This window comes from Oxyura jamaicensis, chromosome 2 (assembly GCF_011077185.1).
Source record: "Oxyura jamaicensis isolate SHBP4307 breed ruddy duck chromosome 2, BPBGC_Ojam_1.0, whole genome shotgun sequence".
NCBI classification, from domain to species: domain Eukaryota; kingdom Metazoa; phylum Chordata; class Aves; order Anseriformes; family Anatidae; genus Oxyura; species Oxyura jamaicensis.
The window spans coordinates 105,876,732-105,897,125 of record NC_048894.1 but is presented as its reverse complement, the minus strand read 5'-3'; the positions used below and the strand labels follow the sequence as shown (position 1 = coordinate 105,897,125).

General features: G+C 38.2%; 1 long non-coding RNA gene across 4 annotated transcripts in view; it reads left to right on the top strand.

The window, feature by feature from the left end:
- The first annotated feature begins 19,331 nt into the window (after positions 1-19,331).
- Positions 19,332-20,394, top strand: part of LOC118162359 — a 54,182-nt gene continuing 53,119 nt past the window's right edge. For 3 of the 4 annotated variants that reach the window (XR_004748414.1, XR_004748415.1, XR_004748413.1), the window contains exon 1: positions 19,332-19,437. This is a non-coding gene — a long non-coding RNA (uncharacterized LOC118162359). The remainder of the gene's footprint in view (positions 19,438-20,394) is intronic. The other variant, XR_004748416.1, reaches the window with a different exon arrangement.

Here is a 20,394-nt window from a genome sequence, read left to right as displayed (position 1 = left end):
CATTCTTTCTGGCTAATACGTGAAGAACTAGGAGAGTCTTTAGCAATGTAGTAATGTAAAATTATATTAAAAAAAGAAAAGAAAAATAGGTAAAATAATCTAGGTTTTACTGAAAAAATGTCTTGTGACCAAATGAACTCTTAATTTTTCTCTTATGCTTTACTCATGATAACAATTTGGAAACGTAATGAGATAAAAGAGCAAATAATTGCTATAACTTTATATGAAAGGCAAGTTGTCTTTTATCCTGTATATTATTTTCAGCATATAGTACACATATTCATATTTTCTATATATTCAATACAACAAAATATTTGCTATGTTTATTTGTTTATAAAAACAAAGCCTACTGGCTAGCTGATGGATTTAATCACAAGTGTGATAAATCCATAATTTCCCAAAGATTCATATTTCTAAGCTCTGATCCTGCACTATTACAGGTCAACAGAAGCTTTGACATTGGCTTCAAGATGACAGGGTCAAGCCCTATGTGAACAGGGTAGAATGGCATGAGACCTTCCCACAGCTACTTTCTAATATCCAAAAATGGGTTACATCCTTCATATCACTGAAAGATGGAAGATGGATTATTCATTTAGAAGTCCACCAGAAAACTGTGCAGATGAAATTTCAATGTCATGCTATCCAAAAAGGTTCCTTTTTCTCTCCTAGAGTCATTCTTAAATGGTGTCTGAAAAAAAATTAACTTAATTAGTTGAACTACTAACCCAAAACACTTAAAAATAATGAAGAAAAGTAAATTATGTCTCTTTTTAGAAAGAAGAGGTCATTTGAGTTCCCACATACTTATTACCTATGGCAGGTATGTATAGGAACCTGAATGTAAGTAAAATTGAAAGTTTTAGCAGTGGTAACTCTGATACAAAAACCTCATCTTTTTAGTGTTTGGAGGTGTTTTTTAAATTGTATATTCCCATGTGGACTTTATTTAGAAGTGACTTTGAAAGCCTCCAGGCATTCTGGATGTCTAACATCAGCTAATGTGCTGTGCCTTAACTCTTATGAGGATGAAGATGATTAAAAAATCCTGCGTGGCCTATTGAGTCTGACATGATAAATGAGTCCAGTGTCACTGGATTCTTAGTGGCAGGAGGCCTCTAATTACATGACTTGTACCTGTGTCAAGCCAAGGCAATTGAATGAAGAGAAGAAAACATGTCAGTTAGTTGTTAATGGTTTCACCCACTTCAGGCTGTTAATCAAAATCTGTTGAGTCTGTCTACTGGCTGCTTTAACTCCACTATAGATACTTCAGCCATTTGGATACTTTCTTTCCCATTAGGCTGTCTTACAGGCAACTATTTCAATGTGTAACTCTCCATGAGTTTTGCAGCAATTCTTTTAACGATGATGTAGTCAACAAAAATGATGTTAATGTTAATAAGTTGACTAAGCCCCAGATTTTGCAATGAAGAGCTTATGTGCAGAATTATATTAGCTGTATATGGATACATTTCAGTACTGTATAAATCAGTTTCTCATTTTAGATTATTACAAAAAATGATTTATCTGAATTATTTTCAGCTTTTAAATTGTTCACAAAGGTTTGAGATGGATTACTACTTTGACTATTCACTATTCCTCATTTGCTGCTTTCACTGGACAGTTCACTGACGTGCTTCCCATTGTTTGCTTCACCTGAGTGCATGGGGATATGCTTTAAAATAGGCAGTTAAACAATATTAGCAGATTTTTTTTTGTTGTTGTTCATTTCTCAGCCAGTAATGTTTTCATGACAAAAATTTTTCTTAATCTATTTATGAGAAAAAAATGACACAGGTGAAATCATCTGTTTTACTCATGCCTCTTGTCCAACAATATCTTACAGAAACTAGTTGGACTATGGCATCACCAGCACTGAGTCAAGTCTGTATTTGCATTTTAACTTACAGCTTATAGCTTTTTCTAGTCATCATAGCTTCCATCAGATTTAAGGAGAGCGATATATCTTAATATGTTATAGCCATACTAATAAGCTTACATCCCTTTACTTATTAAGAGCACATTTCTCATACTGAAGGCATTTTATTAGCTCACATAAACCAGTGTATATCTTGCAGTCTTCAGTAGAGCCATAGGGGTGTATACTTAGTTGAAAATGTTTTCCAAAAATGTTCTTTTGATTTGAAATGTGCACTCTCCCTCTTAAGTGCATGTGGGATAGCTAAAAAACACCAGGTCCAAAGAAAACCTCCGATCAAAATCAAGTCAAGACCTACCAACCTAGCTTTGAATGGAGATGGAGTTCTTGGGGCTTGGGATAATCCACGGCCAGATGTGATGCTGGAGACTCCTTGTACTCACCTGTGTCTACAGAAATGGGGCTCTTCAACAATTCCAGTCTTGCAGGCTAAGGATGGTTAGCTAAACATTTTGGATTTATTATGGTTCTGACCACACTTCTGTATGATCTTTTATTTTAGGATTCTTAAAATAGCTGTCAATACAACAAATTTCTGCAAGCATTGTTTAACTACAGCTTTTGAAAACAGATTTTTGTTAAATTTGAGTGTATCTTTGCACAATAATGTCAATTGCTAGAGTTATAGTACCTATTCTGGCCCTTTTTTAAAAACAAAACAAAACAAAACAAAAACCCACAAAACTCCTTAGCACATGAAAGAACTTGTAATGTACAGTCATACTTTAAATGTAAATAGATCAGTGTAATTTAATTTATATTCTTCTACACTGTCTTTTCAGTGCTCTAATATAAGAATGTGACTTATTAAATACTCTTTGACTTGGGCTGTTTGTTTACTGTAAGATGATAACCTGAAACATTTCATTTTTAAGCTGGACAAAGGATATTTCCTTGGTTCTGTATGAAGGAAGAAATTAAGAAAATTGGTGAATTTGAGTCCAGTCCACACATAACTTTTTTTGCCTATTTATTAAAGTTTTTATTTATTTATTTATTTATTTATTTATTTTTTAAGTTGGAAAGCAGGACTATGTATTCTGAAATTGCTTGTTACTTATGTCCATTATGGGAACAGCTTTCACTGATGCAGGCAGATTTAGACTGAAACAACTGTGTCCATATGGAAGGCAACTGGAGAGATTTTACCACTTCATCTACACTGGCATGGTTAAATCTGTATGATTTAGCAATATGCTATAAAGTAAATAATGGCATACTCATCTGTGCACAAGTATAGACAAGATCCGTGTTTATGCAACCCAGTGTTGCTGTTTAGGATTTTTTATTTACATATGAAACCCTTGAACATTTCACATAATTAAAGTAGCAGGAAATGTGTCTTTTTTGAAGTAGAGAGTTTTTGACAACTCCTCATTAAATTATCCGGACTATTTGTGACTTGCTATCATGGTCTTGACTGTTTATTTTACTGAATTTTATTTTTTAGCTAAGATTGGAGCAGCAGAAATTATGAAACAGTCAGATGAATATATATGCATTATTATTTTTTATGTATTTTTTGGTCCATTCTACTCATCTTAATGATGACTTTGGCAAGTTGAAGGAAGGGAATTAATGAATGCTGATATATAAATTCTTAGATATTCTTTGGTTCTTGGGAAGTTTAGAGAAGACTGTCCAAAGCGATCGGCTGTGGTAAAGGCTCATACAAGCCTTTATGCTATTTTTACCTGTTTGACAACATTGAAGGCTGACGTGGATATTCTTGAAATGATAATGGCATGACATCAGAAACTTCTGTTATACAAGCCATGGCAGGTGTAATCAAATCAAATGACCCTTTTTAGTAAAATGGTCATAACATTAAAAAAAAAAAACTCAGGATGTTCAGGAATGCATGTTATCACAGGCACTGTGGCCACTGACTTTCTTCTCTGTTTTCCTCACTTCCTTATTATTCTTGAGATTCAGCTGCAGACTGGAAGCCTGAAGGCAAGAACACCTTGGAAATAACACCTTAGCAAGAATGCTAACTTGTATGCGCACTCCCACTCACCAGCTGTGTAATCCATTGCAAGGGAGGGTTAATGTATTAATAGATTGATGGTGAGGCAGAAACAGAGATCCCTGCCCAGACAGTGCAGAATGCAGAGCCATGTGCATAGGTAAATGCTCTTGCCAAAACCACAGGGGATGCTGCCACTGTCTCTGGGATAACCCTTTGCTGGTTTCAGAGGTGTGCATCTGCTTTCAGGTCTTTAGTCTCTGAAATGTGCCTGTAAGTCCTGCTGTAAGCTTCACCCTGCCCCAGACACTTTAGCTGCCTGGCGGCCAAGTGGCCAGGGCACAAGTGTGTAACCTTCACTCATACTGCTGAGAAAGAGCACCCAGGAAGAGCTGTGAGAAAGTCTGCATAGAGAAAAGGAAGGTAAAAATTAGGATTTGGGGATGGACCATTAGTAAGTCAAGGATTCAAAAGGGAAAGCAGTGATATGGAAAGGCAAGGAATCCTATACAGAAGTAAAAGAAGGAATCATCAGTTATATCGTAAAGACTGCCATCTGCATCGATGGAGCCAGTGAAGATGACAACTCAGCAACACTCAGGATCTGTCCCATGCAGCTGTGGAGGCTGCCCCTTCACCTCCTGCCCACCTGGCAAATATTCTGTGTGCCTTGTCAGGGATGGTTACCACACTAAGCTTTGCACAATGGTTTGATGGAACCTGGCTATCTCTTGTGTAATCTAGCAAAAATAATAATTGTTTTATACTTCTAGAATGTATATAACCTGGCAAAACTTGTGCTTGGCTAACATACTGTTACAAACTGACCCAGAAGAGGGTCTGTAACACTTCCAATGATCTCCTTTATCAAATTAACCGTTTCCTCAGCAGAGTTAGCTAAGCAAGGGCATTGAGAATACCTACTTTTTTTTTTTTTTTTTTTTTTTTTTTTTTTTTTCCAGGTAGGCTTCCTATCCTTTGCTTAGTGACATGTAACTGTCCTCACACCAAATTATTTTGAAACAAGCATTTCTAGACATTTCTAAATGAGCAGAATATCTGAGTTAACAGGCGTGTATACAGACCTATGCAAATGAACAGCCTGCTGCAAGCTAAACAGTATTTATTTAGAGAAAAACCCTTTCAAAAAAGAAGAGTTTGATAAATTGTCTATAATTATGTGTAGTCTGTATAGCATATGTCTGTCTTCCATATGGTGACCCTGCAGGTTCGCTGTGTCCTAAAGCACTTGCACAGCAGCTGGGATGCAGGTGGCAGCCTCATAATCACCAGCTATGTCTGTCTTGCCTGATGTCAAGGAAAAGGACTTTCCATTGTGCAGGACCCTTTTATAACCTCTCCCTCATTCCTTTCCCCCTTCAGGAACATGAGTCACTTCCGAGCTGTTTAGTGACACCAGCACTGTTCTCTGCAGTGGCCAACATGTGCCACAGCTTGGAAGTAGTCTGCTCTTATGCAAGTGCTCCCTCCCTGCCTGGTTATTTTGATGGCATTTATGCAACAGTCAAGGTGAAAGGCCTTATTCCCACTTATTTTTTCTGGTTATCCTCTATTTAGCTAGTTCTTACTTTCACAGGGAAGACTAATAACTTTGTATACAGTAATGTCACTTCCCTGACTAGATTGCATTCACTATTCATAAAATCATCACAAATCATTGTGATTAGATTATAAAACAGCAGCTTCTTGTTCACCACAAACACATCCAGAGAAAAGAGTCTACCTGTGTAGATTGAGACAGATTCCTTCCTGTGAATTCTCACTGGCGGTGCTTTATCATCCTAAACTGCCTGACCTTTGCAAATCAAAAGGGGCTAGAAGGTCAGAGTGTACTCTGCAAAACCCTCCAGATGCCTTCTCAGTTTTCTGCAGGAGTCACAATTCGGCTGCCTGGTGGTTTGTAGGCAAACAAAGGATACACACACTCTTTTATCACCTTGCTAGAAATTCTACTTTGTCTGGAATTCAGAAGTGAGCTTTTTGTTTTGTTCTGGCTAATGAAATAAGTAAGAAAGAGCAAAAATAAGGGTAGCTACTGTAGTGAAATGTTTTTAATCAGTAGAGCACAGCAGTATACATGGAGAGCTGTTAAATTTTGGTTGCATGTTTCAAAATAGATTAAATATAATGACATTACGGCTGTAACAAATTTAGGATCTTTTGAGGTAAGGGAGGAAAGTGGGGAGTGAGAATGACTCTGAGTCATAGATGAGTCCTGATCTCAGAGGATGTGCACAGGCAATACTTTCATTGATCTCAGCAGAGATCATCACTTGCATAACAACTTCCGGATCAGGCCCATTTTGAGTGCTGAGTCAGCCTAAGCCTCCCAGATTTAGTTATTTTATCAAGCAGTGAGTTTGGAAAGTGTAGGAAGATATTTTTATTGCTTGAAATTTTCGTGGCTTTTGATGTAATTTTTCCCCCAGATGGATGCTTAAAGTGATAACTTAAAATGGATAAAAAATTTGTACAGGAAATTGAGGCAGAAGAAGATGAATGCTATTTAATTCCATTTCTGTGTTTGCAGAGAATCAGAAGCCTCCTAGCATTACCGGGGTGCCAACATTCCAAACAGTGTTTCCTGACAAAGGTCACTTGCTGGGATTAGCGGCGTGTGCTTCTTTGCATTGGTAAATATTTTCTGTCAGTTTAAAATCTAAAAGGACGTGTACTTGTCTGAGAAAGGGAAATTATGTGGGCAAAAGTACATATCTTAGTATATACCCTTTCCTTACAAAATCCTAAGTCAGCTCAACAAATACTTAAAGGTTCTCATTGGTCAGTATACTTCCTGCAGCATTTTGTCATAGAAGGGACCTACATGATTTCTGTACGTATATGCTGTCCTTGATCCTTTCCCCAGAAATCATCATGAGCTTTGGAGTTCATGGCTGGCAGAGGTTTATATCTGTGGATCCCTGTGTCTGCTATGGCTTGTATCCCACAGAGGATTCCAGCTGAAAAACTGCTATAAAGAATAGGTATGTTTAGTATTAATGTACTTCCATATAATATAAAGGAGAAGCTGTCATTATTTTCCATTAATGGTGAATAAATGCTGTAGACTGGAATAAGACCTTCAAAATGTAGAGGCGTTTGTAATACTCTTCTGCAATAAGAAAATGCACACGATTAATCAGTGAAATGCAGTTGGTTCTTTTACGTCCATTAGAAAGGAGGGGAGTACATGTTCTCCAAGCTTCCTTCATGAATATTTAACAACAGATTAGATCATTAGGGTTTGTAACTTACAAGCCATTGATTTGAATTGGATTTGCAACTCTGTTACAATGTTAAATTTATAATGGGCTAAAACAGTCTTGTCCTAAAGGGGAAAAGAAAAAAAAAAGGCAAAAAAAAAATAAAAAGACAGTGAATATTGATTAGGGGATTTAAAATACGATACAAGAATAATACCAATTTAAGAATAGTTTTTCGAGAAGATCCTCCACATAAGTAAGAGATGGAAATATTAGATAAAGTCACCTTTATTATGGGAAATAATCTGTACAGTGTAGATAATATGCTTAAAAAATCATTGCTGTTGGATCCTGCTAATGTCTTCATTCCATGCTAACAATTTCAATCACTGAAAAGTTCCTCTATTATTTGTTTCTGATTTGCTTAATTTCTCAAACTGGTTGCAAGCTGGTTCCTTGCAGAAAACCTAAGAACCACCCAATTTATTAGAGCGTAGAGATGGTAAGGAACATAACATTTGCAGAACAGAGGTTTTCCTTTTCATAGATTTTATCTTTAAGACAGATGTGTATTTGTAGTCATGTTTTACTTGCCCCAGGAAATGCATAAGAGGTTTTTCAACTTACTAAAATCTCTGGACTAGGCTACACATTTGTACAGGTAAGTCTGACCTAGATTCATCCAACCTTGGATGCATTTGAACATTTTTTTTTTTTTAAGTCAGCTGCCCATTTTGCATAGGTACAACTCTTATGTGGGCATTGCTTTTTTTTATGTTAACGCAAACTCCGTGGTGAGGTAGAAGGAAATGTATCAAGTCCTACTGATCAGTGAGGCAAGCTGTCATACAAACTGGTGCTGCAGTCATCCCCATTACAGCTTCTTGTTAAGCTGGATGCTGAACCCATGCTGAAGGAAGGCAAGAGCCCAGGTTTGCAGCTTGGCAGCAAGCACACACAAGAAGAGGTGGTGAGTAAATGTGAAAGCAGGAACAGCACTCACCAGTTGCTTTTTGGATTCTGGTTCTACTGTTGATATCCAACACAGAACCTAATCAGGAAGGAAAGAGAAGCTGTTGCACTTGTTTTTAAGCCTAACCTGTGTTTAAAAAAAAAACACAAACGAAAACACACCACCAACAAAAAACGTAATTCCTTCATGGATTCTAAAATTCCTTATCCATCTGTTCCCTCCCCAGCTGTTTCTTCCCTGGTGGTACTCTCCCTTGTTTCTGGGATGGTAGTTAATTTTATGTGTGGGAAAAAGGATATTACTACATAAAACAGCAGATGAAATAGGTGAAGAGTGAGTTTTAACAATGCAAACATAACTACAGCATGCTCTTGACAAGTAAGTAAGTACATTTTCTAAAAGGAATGAATCCATACATTCCAAGTAGAAAGAGACCTGCAATAAAACAGATCTCACAACTTTTGAATGAAATCCACAGAAAAGTCAAAATGAACTTTGCAAACAAGTGCTAGGAGGTCTTCCTTTCCAAAAGAAAAAATAAACAAAATAAATATTTTACTAGTCTTAAACAAAATCCTTAAGAAGATGGAGAAATCTTTGCCCTTAACAGGTTTTGCAGAAGTCTGGAGTGTTGCCAGGGCTTTGTGTAGAGCATGAGATTGACACTAGCATAAAGGACCCTTCTTATGCCAGACATGATCTTCATGTATAATACTTGCTTGCCAATTCTAGGAGATATCCATTCATTCTTTCTTTCCCCTAGCACAGGAACAGACCTTTCTCTAGCATCTGTTTTGGAGAAGGCAATCAGACAGGAGCTCACAGGCAGCTAGGATCCTCCAGATAGCAACTGCCTTCCTTAAGTATCCAGCCCTTTCTGAACTGTTATGTTAGCCAAAATAATGTGTTCCTGTTTCTAGTTTAGCAGATGTTGCTGAACTGTTTACTTTGGTACCACCTGAAATTCTATTTCTCTTTCCCTCCATTGGCATAGTCACCATGGAAACAATCTTCAGATGAATGTCCTCATCTCTTCAGCATGCTGGGAGCTGATGAATTTCCCTGAGGATCATTTGGAAGGCAAAACTTGCCTTCTGAACCCATGCTTGGGTTATGAGAAATCCTGAAATATATTAATGAATATGATATATAGAGATATTTGTTAATCTTTTAAGTCCAATAATGTTTCTTGAGTAATTTTGATTGTGTCTTGAGCATTTGAGAGGCACTTTCTTCATTACTCTTTAGGAGCTGATGAAGAGGATAAGTGGAGAAGGGAGAAAACATGTTCAGATCTTCCCAGCTCCCCAAAGCTGCGAAACTGGTGAGGGCAAGGAACAAGTGCTTGAAAGAAGCAGAGCTATTAGCAGCTGCATTAGAAAGAACACCAGATAATAACTGCATTGCCAAGAACACAAGTAAACTTGCCAGTAGTTCATGAGCTAACTGTCTTGCTGTGTAGATATTTATGGGCTATTTTCTGGGCTCTACGGCAAGATATTAATGCACAATATAGTACATAATGTGCCCTTGCCACAAAGAAGACTCATGGTATGCAGGGATGAATTAAGCAAAGTAATGCCAGCAGGCTGAGGGAGGTGATCCTTCTCCTCTATGCTGCACTGGTGAGCCTGCAACTTGAGTAATGGGGACAGTTCAGGATCCCCAGCACAAGAGACACATGGACGCACTGGAGAGAGTCCAGTGAAGGGCCAAGAAAATTGTGAAGGGACTGGAGCACCTCTCCTATAAGGAGAGACTGAGAGAGCTGAGACTGTTCAACCTGGAGAAGAGAAGGCTCAGGGAGATCTTATCAATGTCCATGAACAGCTGAAGGGAGGGCACAAAGAGGATGGAGCCAGGCTCTTTTCAGTGGTGCCCAGTGCCAGGACAAGAGGCGCTAGCTGAAGCCCTGTAGGTTTCCTTTGAACATCAAGAAGTACTTCTGTACTGTGCGGGTGATGGAGCACTTGTACAGCTTCCAAGAGAGCTGGAGGAGTCTCCTCCTTGGTGATCTTCAAAAGCTGCCTGGACACAGTCCTAGGCAACCTGCTCTGGGTGGTCTTGCTTGAGCAGGGAGGTTGGACCGGATGACTTCCAGAGGTCCTTTTCAATCTAAACCATCATGTCATTCTGTGAATATCTCTTCAGGAGCAAAGAGCTGATGGGACTGCAAACCCAGTTTCTCATTGTTCTTTATTACCACTCAGTGACATTCTGTTTTATGAAAAATCAAGATTTATTGTTTACTTTATCTTGCAAAACAGGCATGTACCTTCCAAATCAAACTACTTTCCCAAGATTCAAAAATGGCATTAGCAACTCATTTAAAACTCATGCTGAAGCCAAGTAGAGTTTACTCATAAGCTGACACAAAGCAACACACTCTCTGCAATAGTGCAGTCACAGTGTGCTCCTAATGACTTGCCTTAGTCATACAGCACCAAAGTGTTTCTCTGTAATTACCACTAAGTCTGCTGTTACAAAACCAGCATCATTCTTGCCTGTTCTCCTTGGCTATAATACATTTCATTTCACAAATCAAAGCATAGCAAGTGACAACACAATTAATACTGGTCTACTGACACTCAGCCTATTCCTGTGAATCTTCTAAATCTTCCAGTAGTCACCCTGCAACTACCTCAGATGACAGATAAATCTTTCCTTGTGCTCTCTGAGAATTCATGTACATAGAAGCAAATGTCCTCATGTGTCACACTTGCCACTGCAACTTACTCTTTTTTAAATCTCTTTCTGTTACTTTTTGGAAGATTTGTAATACTGAAGGTGCCAGCAATGTGCATGATCTTGGAATTGCCAAAAATAGAGGTTGTAAGAATATTACTGCTGTATTTTCATGAAAAGTATTGGTGTTACTGCCTTGCCTTCTCACAGAAAAACAAACAAACAACAACAACAACAACAGAACAAACAAACAAACAAAAAAAACACATCTTAACCCCCATTCCTGGAGGAGGCAGCAGCACGGTGTTTGAGGACAGGCAAGGCACTCTGCTCTCAGGCAGAGAGACCAGGCATTTTGAACGTACTCTGAGAGCCTGAGGTATGGGTGAGCTTGGAGTTCCCTCTGAAACCTTGTAGCAGGGTGGCATGCAACAAATTCCATTTGCTGGAATAAAGCCTTTCCTGGCAAAAAAAAAAAACAGCAAACCAAAACAACAACAAAAAAGTTGTGTTTTGTCTACAGTGCCAGTCCTAGGAGCCCACAATAGTGGTGGTGTCGTGGTGATGATTTTCATAAATATTTGCAGAACAGACACACATGTGGTATGAATTTTAATACCAGAATTATTAAACTTTTTGCTTGCCATTCTTCTTCAAGAGCCTGTGAAACTACAGCATGATAAAGGAGATTGGTGTGTAGAGAAAGCAAAGAGATGAGATGAAATTTTTGTCATTTTTGCTTTCATTTCATTTAAACAAAGGACCTGGTTTTCCTTCAACTCAGCCTATCAAGTAGTAGATATTTTATCTAGAATTGCCATCAAAATACCAAATCAGCACTCACACGAGGAGAAAATATACTATATCTAACTACAACTATGAGAAAGGCCCAGAAGACCTTAACTATGATACACCACAAAAAGGTGGAAGAGTGTCAATCACTACCAATTTGTTAGGTCCCTGTAACTGAAAGAGATTTATGAAGTATAATTCTCAGGGGGTGCAAGAAAATGAATATTGCCCTTAACTACCACGGAAGGCAAGAAAACACCAGCTGTTCCTGTTATTCTGATATTGCTGCTCCCAAATCTGGTAACAGGTTTAGCCCTTACTATATTAACTACCTATGTACCTGCCAAAAGTTAGTCATTAGAAGAATGCATTTTACATCTATAGCTTACTGTTTTTTTTTGGCTATTTTTTTTTTTTAAATATTATTATTATTTTTCTCCTCTCCAGTATTTTTAAGGAAAATTAAGAAAACAAATTGAGAAATCTAAAATTTTCATAAAGGGTAAGAAAAAGAGAAATTAAGCTCACCATTGTGAATAGGGATTCATACGATCTTTCTGAGGAACCCAGAAACATTAATAAAGATTCACTGGAAGATACTATCTAGAGAGCTTACACTATATTTATTTATTTTTCTGTATTTCTTAGAACACCAATTTTAATTTTGACCATTGTTTAAGCTTACCTGCATGCAAATAATATAAGGATGTGACACCAACTCTTTAAAAGTTTTTATCCACTCACTTTTAGCATTTGAGAAATTTCAAGTGGCTCTGCCACCTCTAAGCTATTATTTTTACAAAAAACTATTCATAAAAGAGGAGAGATACCATTTAATTCTATGTAGACCCACTTTGCAGCTCTTATATTCGTAATAAAACCCTCTTGTCTTTCACAGTTTTGCCTCAAAATGTCTACAGGACTTTAAACGCAGGTTCATTCAACTTTCTTTAGCAGCTTTCTTTAGCAGTCAGCTTTCATTTACCTCAGCAGGATTAACTGCAATTTCACTGAATCCATTATTTTCAGCTGACACGCAGTGGCCCTCCTTGATGCTTTGTACAACTCCCTCTCTCTCTCTCTCTCTCTCTCTCTCTCTTTATTTTTTAAATAAAAAAGAACTCTCTTGCATATCTCCATTTCACAAACAAAAAAAAAAGGCATGGAAATCTTGGTGAAAAAGATTTTGGGTCACTATTTGAAATAAACACATAAATATTTACTTACAGGGAAATAAAAGTCAGATGAGAAAGCAGGGAAGTCCTAAGTGTCACTGTTAAATGTTGAGATGGAAATTTCTATCAGAAGGAATTGCTTGATTTTCAGCTTGTAGGAGGCTTATAAATTAAGCTGTTCACCCACGGTATGTCCACTTTTGTTTGTTTCCATCCCTTGCAGATTACCATGACTGTAGATCATGCTGCTCAGTCTCACTGGAGGCTGCCTCCAAAGGGCAGTTCTGCTTTCCTGGCTGCTCCTTGCCCAGCTTGCTCCCCTAAGACAGAATAAGCAATCCTGTGGCTGCACAGCCAGCTGGGTCAGTCTGGTCATTTGGCTGACAAACTAATATTGTGGTTTTACACTTTTTTTTTTTTTTTTTTTTTTTAATAGTGTGAGGTGAATTTTCAGCCAGATGAGCTTTTGTAAATTGCCCGATATCAGAAATACAGAGCCAATTTTCTCTTTTGCTGCTCATTATCTCCATATTGCCAAAGAACTTCAGCTGAGTTCAGCTCTGTAAATGTTACATGCAAAAATCCCAGGGCCTTAGGCACAGCTCTAAGGCTCCTTCTTACAATTCTGGCTGTTAACCTCTTTCTTCCCCAAAGACAAATTACATTTGTGTGTACCCTAAAGGCACTTTATTCCAAGACCTAAATACAGATGAAACTCAGACCCAAAACCTCATGCCTTAAAAGCTTGCTATCCACTTTAGTGTAGGGGTGCTTATGTTGCCTAGCTCCATGCAGAGACACCTACAAAAGTCTCCAATAAGCTAGCTCTGCTCTTGATGCTCATGGTCAGTCTCGTACTTCCCCTGGACTAATTAGTCCTGCTACAAAGCAAGATTAATTGCTGAAGGCATGGTGCCAGACTGAAGCAGTTGTAGCAGTTCAGTGTCCTGAGCTAATTTGCCAGTGTGACACACAGAGCTGTCTAGACACACCAGCCTGGGCACATCTAATTCTGGTACCCCCACATGATGTAAACACTCAGTCCCTATTAACCAAAATACAGGGCACTTTCAACACGGTACGCTGGCCACAAGGTAAAGATCTGAGACTGCTGTGTTAGCTCTTCCCAGAGATGTGCATCCTTTCACAGTGTAGCTGTGATGACTGATGTTTCCTTGTGGCTGTTTTTACCTGGTTTAGCTACAAGGCCTCAGGATGAAAGGTCGAGTCTGGGAAAGAGCATTAGGAGACCTTCAATTTCTGGCTGCTGCCGTTTAAACTAAAAACAAAGAAAATTATGTCTAACTGAGTTTCTAGACCAGAAGAATCACTGGGATCATTTGTCCACTAGCTGACACACTTTCTAAATACTGAATTTGTGCAGGTTGTGTAATGTATTCCTTTCATTGCTGTTCTGCTTCTGTTATGAAGCTGCTAGGTACCAAGGAGACCCCTGGGAAAACTGCTTCCAACAAGGCTGTGGGCACTTTGTTATAGAGTCATAATATCATAGTATCACAGAATATCCCGAGTTGGAAAAGATCTGCAAGAATCATCAAATCTAACTCCTGGCTCCACACAGGACCACCCCAAAATCAAACCACATGTCTGAGAGCGTTGTCCAAATGCTTCTCAGACTCTGGCAGGCCTGGTGCCATGATCCGTTCCCTGGGGAGCCTGTCCCAGTGCCCGACCTCCCTCTGGGTGCAGAACCTTTCCCTAACACCCAGCCTGACCCTCCCCGTCCCAGCTCCATGCCGTTCCCTCGGGTCCTGTTGCTGTCCCCAGAGAGCAGAGCTCAGCGCCTGCCCCTCCGCTCCCCTCGTGAGGGAGCTGCAGGCCGCCATGAGGTCTCCCCTCAGCCTGCTCTGCTCGGGGCTGAGCAAACCAAGGGATCTCAGCCGCTCCTCTTATTTCTTGCCCTCTAGAGCCTTCACCATCTCTGTAGCTCTCCTTTGGACACTATCTAATAGTTTAATATCTTCCTTATGTTGTGGCACCCAAAACTGTACACTGTACTCAAAGTTAGGCCACACCAATGCAGAATGGAGCAGAACAATTGTTCCCCTCAACTGGCTAGTTAGTTCTGCTCTAGGAACTGAAAATGAAAAAATAATTTCCTTATAACCTGTTTATAAATTGATTTAAGCTAAAATGGAGGACAGCAGCCAAAACTGTGGGTATTAATAAATCCATCCTGCAGTCTGATGAAGATTTGTGAGCATATAATGTTATTTGCAGAAGTTGCTGCCAAACTGGTGAGAGGACTTAAAAAAGCAGTAGTTTCATCAAGGGCTACAGTGGGGGCTTATGAGCATCTAGACTCTTGTATAATTTACAAAGTCATGAAATCAAACCTTTCTCAAAGATAGAGTGATTTTTTTTTTTTTTTTTTTTTTTTTTGAGTCCATCATTATTCCTTTAAACTTGGCTTGGCAGGAAAAGCTGTACATCAGTAGTTTGACTGTTATGTAAAATGAAAAATTTATATCTAGCTCCTCAGTAGTGTTTTGTTATCCAAAGATAGCCAACAATAAGCCATTTTTCATAAAGAAAGTTAGGCATATGGAGGGGCCCTTCAGTGTCAGTTCAATCTTCAGAGGTGTGGATGAAAATGGACAGCTACCTCTACTCTGCTTCTGTTTGAATTGCACCATGTGTCACTACTACAAGAATCTGAGATACTGTAGAGGGGAGGAGATGTTGCATGATGCATTTCTAGAGGTTAGTTTAAAACATATTGTAGAGGAACTGGCTTCTGGTAACACTCCCTTATGAAACATATAACAGAACTTTGCCTCAGTCCCACACCTAAACTTACATTTTGTGGAGCTTATTAGCTGAAAGACAAGGCTCAGTTATGGCTGTGTCTTCAAAAGCGTGGTGTTGCTCTGTTGTCAAGGTCAGCACACTGCCCTAGAAAGAAGACTGTTCTGAAAGGAGGCTAGCTTTTCTTGTCTAGGTAGATTCAGGGCTTGGGGGTTAAGAGACTTAGAGTTTTCTTCTTGGGGTATGAAAGTGTTCTAGAAACAAAGAATAATATCGTGAAGCTCAAGAAGGGGCAAAAAATCTCTATGAGACACATCTCTCCCTCCCTCCCTTTCTCTCTCCCACCTTTTCTTCCTTCCTTCTCTTCTTCCAACCTTCTGGCTTTTCTCCCTCCCTTCTCTATATAAGAGTAATGCCACCATGACAGGCCCAAACTAGACATGGAAGGTGACCTTTGCAATGCAGATAAAAGAATAAAAAAAACAAATGGTTTTGCCTTCAGCATGTATGCAGTCTGCCAGGCTGCATCTTATTTGCTTGTTGAATACACTCTTTGGCTTCTGTGCTTTAAAGTTAGTGGAAATTGTAATTTATCATTTAAAAAATATTTTTAAAAATGTTGAGAATTCTTGATATGAATTTCTATGCACTTTGATGATTATAAGTTTTTAAAGTGTAGGAAATAAGAGCTCTGTCATTTTATGACATTTGTGAATTCATGTAACTGAACTCTATAGGCATAGAGTATGGATGGAGAAAGAATTACTGGAAAGTAGAAGGTCAAATAGAGAAGAAAATGTGCTGAGAATAGTGTGCAAAAGTCTCCCAAGAGCTCATAAACTTTGGAGACTTGTAGTCCTACTGGATTTGTCAGAGCCGATAAACTCAGGACACAACAAGCTGTCCAGATCTGCAGAAGGCCACCAGCACACAACACCAACAATAGCTCATATTAAGCTGATTATATCTAAGAAGGATTTTATCTGTTTTGTTCAGGGAAAGACTATATTATTATATATGCACCTGATGAAACAAGGGATCCCTTGTGGGATTTTCTGTCCCTCTGCTTCTGAGTAAGCAGCTAGGGCTGGCTCCCAAGCTGCTGTTCCAGCTAGGCTGCAGTGAGTGAGGGTGGGAGTCTGCATGTGAAATATGTGGGGGAATATGCACCATGTGAATAATTTTCTGCTGTTAATAATAGCCTACTGCAATTAAGTATCAAATACTATGTTATTAACAGCTTAGTTAATTAAAGAAATTCCAATAATTTTTGGTCATGACGCGTCTCCCTTGACTCGATCCCTTTCAGGGAAAAGGGAACTTGGAACAAGTGTTTATTGGTTTGGGCTAAGTGTTGTGAAGTAACAGTTCAGGTATGATAAGCAAAGAGAATCAAACAAAGGTGCATCTGCAACACTGAAAAACCTCTTCTGCCTCCCCGAGCACTTGAGCAATGTTGACAGTCACTGTCAGGGATCTGAGCTGAAAAGATTGCTTTCCTTCCTGTGGTTCAGGGTCTACCCAGTTGCCATGCCTCCTTTCTGTCCACTAACCTGCACATTTGTGACTGAGGGAAGGTAGGTCACAGAAGGTGTATCTACATTGATGGTGTAGAAAAGTGAAAAATCTGAGCAAACAGGTTGGGCATCATTAGTTCCTTTTTCCCATTCACCTCAAATGTTGCTTCTTTATGCAGTCTCCATCAGTCAGTCTTGACATATATATTGATATATATGGTTCTGTTCAAAATAAAATCATACTTTGGGCCAGGGGACCCACATGAGGTCAATCTGCTGCATTTACAAGAAGTCTTGCAGTCTCTCTCTCAAGCTCATCTCCTGCATCCTTTGGGGGTCAGGTATGGGGATGACTTCTCAAAAACATTGGAATGAACTTGTCTTTGCTTCTGAGTTAGACAGCAATAGCTGCCCATTTCAGTTTTGTATATATTTCTTCTGGCACTGAGTTTACTCCTCACCTGAGACAATAGTGCTAAAATCTGGGCAATCTGAGAATATCTGGTTGCGGGTAAAACTTCTTCCCAACTGTTATTTCTATGGGAAAAGTGGTCTTTTCAGTTTAACAAAATTAATTTATTAAATTTTTCTCTCTTTTAATTTTCATATCACTGATCACTCTTAATATACTGCAAAATTCTGTCAAGTAATCAAATATTTGGAAAACCTACTTAACAGATACCAGATTAATCTCTTACTTGTAATATAGCATTTGTAAATGTGATAGTGGTTTGTGTCACACATCTTGAGCTTCTCTCAGTCCCAAGTGCTAGAACCATGACATTTGAAAGATGTTTTCCTGATGAAATGTGTTAATACTTTACCATATGTAGCCACTCATGATGAATTGTTCTGGCATTCACTGTAAGAATATTAACCAAGATGAACCCATTTGGTGTTAATGTCAGTGTAATATATAGCTCCCTGGATATCCCCTTGGAGTTTAACATTCATTTAGAAAATACTTTTTCAGAAGAGTTTTATACTAATGCTTTAATGGTTTAAAATTACCAGACAAGTCCTTTGGTTTGTATATATACACATATATATATACATACACATTTCACTACAGCCTAAATGCTGTGTTTATTGGCTAACCTGCTTCTTAGGACTGAAAACTCTGTTCTCAAGGGAAAGGTTGAACTGTAGGTCCTATATCATACTCTAAAATCACACATTTCAATGGGAATAATGTAGCCTTTGTTAAATGGCCTTGAACTGCTGCATATATCACCTGTTTCATATATTTAGATGTCTGCATAGTACTCTGCTTGTATGGCTGAATCTCCTAAAATGAATCATATATACATAAGCAACAAGCAGATGATTATTCATTACTTCTTATCTAGTCTATTTATGTTTTTATCCATGCTCTCCTTTCTAACCACCATGAGAAGGTCAGGTGCACACTAGTGCTACCATGCTAGTATTGTATGGTCTAGTACATCATGCTTGGCACATGGCTTAGCTTGCAGGGCAGTAACAAATTGCTGTGAGTGTCTCTGGGGTACTGTGAGGACAGACTGTAGAATTTTGCTCATGCTACCCAGGTAGTGGAGGAATAAAATTTCTATGTCGATGTGTAAATCATATTTAGGTGATATAAATACCTGTTGGACTTCAGTACCAATATGGCTATTCAAGTATAGTTGAATTTCCTGATCAAATGCCAGGTAACACTAGGTCAACTGCCTAATTTCATTAAAAAAAAATCAAATTTCATTTGACAAGATCTATGTACCATGAGCCTGTGTTGATACATATTAATTATATTACTATCCATTAATTCTCCTGAGCTGGCTGTTGTATTATTTAGTTGTTGATCAACATCAAGACAAACCACCTCATTTATCCTTTTAAAAATGTCACATTTTCTTTCTTACAGTTTTCTGAAACATTCACTGAGTTATAAGACTCCTTGAAAAATGACATTACGAAGCCAGAGAGCTTGATCAGCATTTTGAAAAGAGGGTTTCAAGTTCAGTATGCCCACTTAATAAAAAGCTCATGAGACCACCATAGCTGTACTATGTGTTTAACTGTTGAGAAGGGACATATTTCATCGCCATGATCTGGGACATTAAAGCCATCATCTTTTCCCTTCATATGTACAGGAGAGCAATATTTGCTGAACACTCCTGTATCTTCTGCATGATTATTGATTGCTTTCATCATTTTCTTCTACTAATGGACCTGTATTGTCTCCCAGGGGCAATGAGCTCAGCTGCCGAAAGAACTGCAATCCTACATGCTTTTTTTTTTCTTTTTTTTTTTTTCTTTTTTTTTTTTTTTTTTTTTTTCTCAAATATATTTGAAAGACCAAGAAAAACAACAAAAGACCGATGCAGGTGTCCAAGATCTCCTCTAACTGGTCTTAATTCTGAGGGTCAGGTATGTCTCCATGCATTCCTTGGCTTCTCCTATCACTTTTCTAGCTTCTAAATTATATTATTAATAAAAAAAATCCTATTTGGTCCCACATCCCATATAAATTTATTTTCATAGTTTCTTTCACGTTTCCTCTAAAATAAGTGGATTTTGTTTGCTTGTGTGTTTATTTTTAACCAGATTACATTACCTCTGGATTCTTGAATTAGATAATAGTTATATAGACATTTTTGAACAATAAATAAGACGTTCTTCAGCTTTTCTGACACATTTCTTTTGTTTGTTTGGTTTGGTATTTACTTATGTATGCCAGCTGATCAGGTTCATAAGTATTTTCAGCTTTGCAAACATAATTCTTTATAAACTAAACATATATGTTGCTAGTTGACACTTTAGTCTGTTTGTGATATAATAAATGTAACCACTGATTTAATCAAATCTCTTATGAATTCCTTTTACTCTGTCATAACATAGTCTGCAAATTTGAATACAACTTCTCCTAAATCTGAAAATTTTCATCCAGAATCTTTAGAAATCTGGGCAATGTTTTAATGCTGAGAATGTGAAACCCTCAGTGTATGTGAAATGGAAATTGTCCAAAAGAACACGGTGATTTTCATTCTACCATGTATTGAGAAGTGCTTAAGCAAAATTTTACTCAGGGGATTAGCACAGGTCAGAGTAAGCTGTCTATTACAGTGCTCTTAGGAAATATCTATCCAGCAAGAATTTCACAAGCATATCTCTGAAGAAAGGTGAGGTACAATGAGGATACATCTGCACCTGCAGAAGCTGAAAGGGTTATTGTTATGCATGAGGAGAAATTTTACTTCATTTTTTATTTTATTTAAAAAAAGTCATGTAATAGACACATTTCCATTTCATCAAAGACCTTTATCTATCTTTTCTAAGCAGTAATAAAGATCCCAAGTACAGAATTAATGAAATAATGTTAATATC